The sequence below is a fragment of the Amia ocellicauda genome, unplaced genomic scaffold (assembly GCF_036373705.1).
Source record: "Amia ocellicauda isolate fAmiCal2 unplaced genomic scaffold, fAmiCal2.hap1 HAP1_SCAFFOLD_142, whole genome shotgun sequence".
Taxonomy (NCBI): domain Eukaryota; kingdom Metazoa; phylum Chordata; class Actinopteri; order Amiiformes; family Amiidae; genus Amia; species Amia ocellicauda.
The window spans coordinates 6,185-12,368 of NW_027102705.1; positions in this window are offsets into that span (position 1 = coordinate 6,185).

The window sequence follows — 6,184 nt, forward strand, 5'->3', positions numbered from 1 at the left end:
ACTCCACAGAATCAATGTTCCCTGTAACAAGGATGATGTTCCCTTATACGGCATTTCTACTGTGACCCTTGTGTTACTCTCAGAGAAGCCAAACTGTCTGACTGCATCTTGAATAGCTTTGCTGTACAATGCTGTGTAAAATGGAGAACCACCTTCAACCCGCTTGACCCATTGATCCTGCTGAAAGGTAAGCCTGGAACATCTGATGTCTTTCAGTGAGAGTAAGATGGAGGTTTCTGTAATTTTTCAAATTCCTTGCATATCTCTTAAAATAACTGTGCTTACTTTCAAAGTGCATTGTCCATAGACTCATCAAGGGGCCGAATTTCAGAGTCAGTGCTGGGTAATGGTGTAAAAAGTGATGTTTTGGTTTCAGATTACATTCTGGAAATACAGCTTTTCTTGACTCTAAATATTCTTGAATAACTATCAAAATATGCAATCTGAGGCATACTATGGATGAATGTGTATGCTTCCCTTTTTTATTAAATTGAAAAATAAATAGATAAAGAAATCAGCTTTGATATACTGTATTTGGAGTTTCATTAAATAATTCCCCTCTGCTTATCTATCTTTCTATCTACCCATCCATCTCTCTAATGTAGCTTTCTATTGTCCACAAGCATTTTTGATCAAATTATAGTTTAATTAAAATAAATTACACAGGGCATAATAACACTCTAATTAAATGCACATTGTAACTGACTAAAACATATACATCATTTATTGTGAGATTTTAACACGCCACTGCAGTGCACAGTATGAATGTGACTTCCAGTATGAACAACCTAGTCGTTGATAATATAATGGGAACTATTAACAAAACACATGGCTGTTTTTCAGTAACTTGTTATATCAATAGTTATGGCTAAATTGCAATGTGCATATGTGGAGTGTCATTACACCATATCCTACCTCCTTTTGAGTACATGATTTATTAAAAAAAAAAAAATACTGTCCCCCCCTGTGACCAGCAATGCAAAATAGTCTGCTGGGCAGTAGGACTACTTCTCTATCTTCTAAGCTACCTGTGCTCTCCCAGTCAAATCGCAGTAATCAAGTGTATCATGTTATAAATATTGGGGGTCGGAAGGGGGAGGGTTGGGTCAGTGCTAGTTCTGATTTATTAATCTATAAATACCCTAGCAACCAACTAATTCACCTTATGAACAACAAAGAAACACCCCAGCAGCCAAATCTTCATTTATACCCTGAAACACCCTAGGAACCACCAAGTGCACCCTAGCAATCACCTACAAACACTTTAGCAACTGTAGTACACATAGCTGCAATCTACAACCAATTAGTACCCTAACAAACTCCTAGTACACCACAGCAACCACCTTGTGCACCTTATCAAACACCTAGGAATACCATACCAACAACCTGTACTATCATAGCAACTCCAAACACTGCACATTAAGTGTCAGATTAGACCCATATTCACAAGGACATTACATAAAATGACAGTACATTGCAGTATATTTAAATACATGTTTTACCTTGAAATCAACAAATATATACCAGATTTTTAACATTTTGTTTCTGTAGAAATAAAGGTATGTTTTTGCTTAATGGTAAAAGGTTTTATACTGTAAATTTAAATGTACACATCAGCAAAATCTGTAATTTATACAGAGCAATACCATACATTTAGGGAAATTACTTGCTTGTGACATTATGGTATTTTCCCATTCATTTGACCAGAATTGTATATTTTCACTGTAAAATTATGTGTTTTCTATATATTGTGACAGTAAAAATGAGTTATATGCTTCTTGATTTAGGGTAATTCAATGTATCTATTATGGTGATGTACTATTTTATGTTTTATGTTCTTTTACTGTTGCTACTTGTTGTTTTTTTAACTAATTTCTACAAACTTTTTTACAGTGTATTTTTATTATTATAAAGGGAAGCAAGAACTGGGAAGGCAGGTGCAGGGCGAATAGGAACAGAGGGTGGAAGCAAGAGTGCACAAGGGTGTATGGAATGTTAATGGGATGATAGAATGAGGAGAGGAGGGAGAAGGCAGGGAAATGGCGGCCCCTAGTGGGGATAGAGGGGGAGTGCTAGGGGACCATGACAGTTTGAGTAAAATGAACATTTGTGTTTTATTCTGTGAACTACTGATAACATTTCTCCCAAATTCCAAATAAAGATATTGTCATTTAGAGCATTTATTTTCAGACAATGACAACCGGTCAAAATAACAAAAAATATGCAGTGTTGTCAGACTTCGAATACTGCAAAGAAAATAAGTTCATATTCATTTTTAAACAACACAATACTAATGTTTTAACTTAAGATTTCAGAAATCAATATTTGGTGGAATAACCCTGATTTTCAATCACAGCTTTCATGCATCTTGGCATGCTCTCCACCAGTCTTCACATTGATGTTGGGTGATTTTATGCCACTCATGGCGAAAAAATTCAAGCAGCTCAGATTTGTTTGATGGCTTGTGACCTTCCATCTTCCTCTTGATCATATTCCAGAGGTTTTCAATGGGGTTCAGGTCTGGAGATTGGGCTGGCCATGACAGGGTCTTGATCAGGTGGTCCTCCATCCACACCTTCATTGACCTGGCTGTGTGGCATGGAGCATTGTCCTGCTGGAAACACCAATCCTCAGAGCTGGGGAACATTGTCAGAGCAGAAGAAGCAATTTTTCTTCCATACAACCTTGTACATGGCTTGATTCATGCATCCTTCACAAAGACAAATCTGCCCGATTCCAGCCATGCTGAAACACCCCCAGATCATCACCGAACCTCCAACAAATTTCACAGTGGGTTTGAGACTTAGTGGCTTTTAAGCCTCTCCAGGTCTCCGTCTAACCATTAGACGACCAGATGTTGGGCAAAGCTGAAAATTGGACTCATCAGAGAAGATGACCTTATTGCAGTCCTCTACGGTCCAATCCTTATGGTCTTTTGCAAACCTCAGCCTGGCTCTTCTTTGCTTCTCATTGATGAAGGGCTTTTTTTCTAGCTTGGCAGGACTTCAGCCCTGCCCTTAGGAGTCTGTTTCAAACCGTCCTCACCATGCACTTCACCCCAGCTGCTGCCATTCTTTTTGTAGGTCACTTGATTTCATCCTATGGTTGTTGAGTGACATTCGAATGAGTTGGCGGTCATCCCGGTCAGTGGGGAGTCGTTTTTGCCCTCTACGGTCTGTAGCTTTTTTGTCCCCAATGTCTGCTGCTTGACCTTGTTCTTATGAACCGCTGTCTTTGAAATTTTAAGGATGGAAGCAACCCAGGCTCACTGTATCTCTCTGCCAGTAAAGCCAGAATTGAACCCTTTTCCTCACTCAAAACTTTCCTTTTCAACTCTCTTGGCATGGTCAATAGTTATTTTCTTATTCCAATTACTTTTAGGGTATTACTAGCACTGTTTTTGCAATCCAGCTAGTCCTATTGCAAGAGGATAGTAATGACCACAGTAGTGGTTTTTATACTTTTCCTCGTTAAATAAGATTTGGTTCAGGTGATCACCTAATCAGCAGCTCATTCAGTAGAATGGGGTGTGCCTGTATTAGAATTCAACAGACACACGAATGGAATGGCTGCCATGCATGTAGAGATTCTGATTTAAGAATAATTTGCAGTGGTCTCTTAATTTGTTCCAGAGCTGTACATGTTATTAATATTATCTTCAATACATTTGCAATACTAGTAAAGAACTACAAAATAACAAACTAAGACTACCCTAAAATGTAATCCTCTATAACTTTATGTATCTCAGTGTTGTTATTGAAGCTCAGTGTGTGTGCAGTGCAGCTCCTCACAGGCTGTGTCCCATTTCACTGCCTTCACCCTCAGCACCTGCAGTAGGTCTCAGCTGCAGCAGTGCAGTCTCTGTGCAGTTCAGCTGAGGGAGGTTTTTGTACGACTGTGTAGCACGGTGTGAACACATACACACTGTTGAGATAGTGGTAACTCTGACAGTAGTAATCTCCTGTATCTTCAGGCTGGACTCCACTGATGGTCAGAGTGAAGTCAGTCCCAGATCCACTGCCACTGAATCGCTCTGGGATCCCAGACTGACGGGTAGTGGCAGCATAGATCAGGAGTTTAGGAGCTTCTCCAGGTTTCTGTTGGTACCAGGCTAGGTAGTGATAGCCACTATAAATGTACACTGCACTGCTGGTTTTACAGTTCACAGTGACCGTCTCTCCTTGTTGAACAGATTTGACTTGTGGAGTCTGAATCACAGTAACCTGTCCTCTGGTTTCTAAACATAATAAACATATATTAAGTTAATGAAATTTTGTAAATATACACATGTTTTTTTTAATCGTGTTATATCATGATTTTTCCTTTTTACTTGAATCAGAAGTTTTTACATTAAATACATGAAGAATTGTATTAGTAAATAATAATTGATGTGTTGCTAAAATAGGAACATACATATTAGAAAATAATACATACAAAATTACAGTAAACACATTTCTCACCCTGAGTGCAGATGGCGAGAGCCCAGATGAAGACGGTGATGAAAGTCATTGTTGTTGTGGATTGTGTTGCCATGAAGGGCAGCTCTCAGTCATGAAGTGTTAAACTCACAGGGCTATAAACACTCCCAGAGCACTGAAGCATGTGCTGCCCATGCAAAGTGGCTCTTGTATGCAAATTGTCTTCCTGGGTACAACAGTCTCTTGTAGTCCAGCAGTGCTGTGAACTCAGGCTGGATGCTGTGTGTCTGACAGAGTGAGATGAGCAGTTTAGGATGAAGTCTCCAAAACAACAGGACTAGAAAACAGCTTTATGAGTCATAGGTTTTATATGTTACCTGAGAAGGACTAATACATGTTTGTTATGTTTATTTTAGAGTGCACACTAATTCCCATTAGTATAATAATGTGGGAACTAACCTGTAATACTATTTGCTAATATTGTCTTTAATAAAAGAAATGGACAAGAGAACTATCAAACTCTATGCTAATGCTAAGGGGGAAAAATGCAACAAAAGCTAATAAGTTAATACAACTAAGTTACAACCCTAAGACTACACAAATTCCACCCCAGTATACAGCAAAGTAAGAGAAATATAAGCTGTATTAGTTGTGCAGTTTGTCAGTAACTCCTACTTTCCTTTCTTCTTCCTGGCAGATAAGCAGCTAAAGAGGGACAGAGTCTCAGCACAGCGGTGGCGAGCGAGAGCGACATAAAGAGACCGCTCAGACTTCTCTTGCTTCTGTTTTGTTATGCACACGCACAGTGATGCACAATGTAAAGCTCTTAACCTGCAATAGCTGGACCTCCTCACAGCTATAGTCCTCCAAGTTAAGCACCAATCCTGGCCTTCTTCCTCTACCCTGTCATTTGTCTTCGCTGTCCCACTTGGCTTGTTGCAGAGAAGTTCAGCACATTACTGCGTTGCTCCCAGCCGCCGTATCCTCTGCCTCCCCTCCAGGCACTGCCTTTCTTGCTGTTGTCCATGGGCTTGTTCACTGTTCATGTTGTCCAGAGTTGTGGCAGGGCTCGTTTCCACTCTTGCAGCTTGTCAGACAGCAGCACCTTTTGGGTGATGTGACTCAATGACAGAAGAAATGCTTGTGCTTCTTACGTCGTTAGATTGTTCTATGAGACCGTCTCATCATGAATGACTTCCTTGCTCCTGATGAACTCCTTTTTGTTGACCCAGTCTTTCTCCAGATTACTTGAAAACTACAGTGACTCTAAGATTAAAAAAATAAGTGTGTTATCACATTTCCACACACTCTTAATGAAGTGGGGTGGCATAGTCTTTGTTCAGTAGGGTGTTGCAAGCCACCTGTGACAAGTACACAGAAATGTACTACCTGTGTGTTTCACTGGGGTTCAGATATGCAGATGTTCGATAGTTGGGGGGGCTGGCAGGCTTCGTTGACTTGAGCACTTGGTCTCCAGATTTCCAGGATGACCTTGGTGGTGGACTCCGATCCTTTCGTGATCGTTGATATTCTTAATTTCTTTGATTATGTTTTACACAAATATATTCTAATCTTATCTTTCCTTTTACACTGCTGATTGGTCTGATTTGGGTAATAACATTTGTTGATGAAGTCCTTTACTTTCTTCTCCCTTGATCTCTGCAGGATGTGTATTGGAGGTGTGATGACTTTGAGGATTGTGACAATGGTACAAACCTTAGCTAGAGTTTCTATCTCTGCATTGGAAAGTTCCTCAAAGCATTACT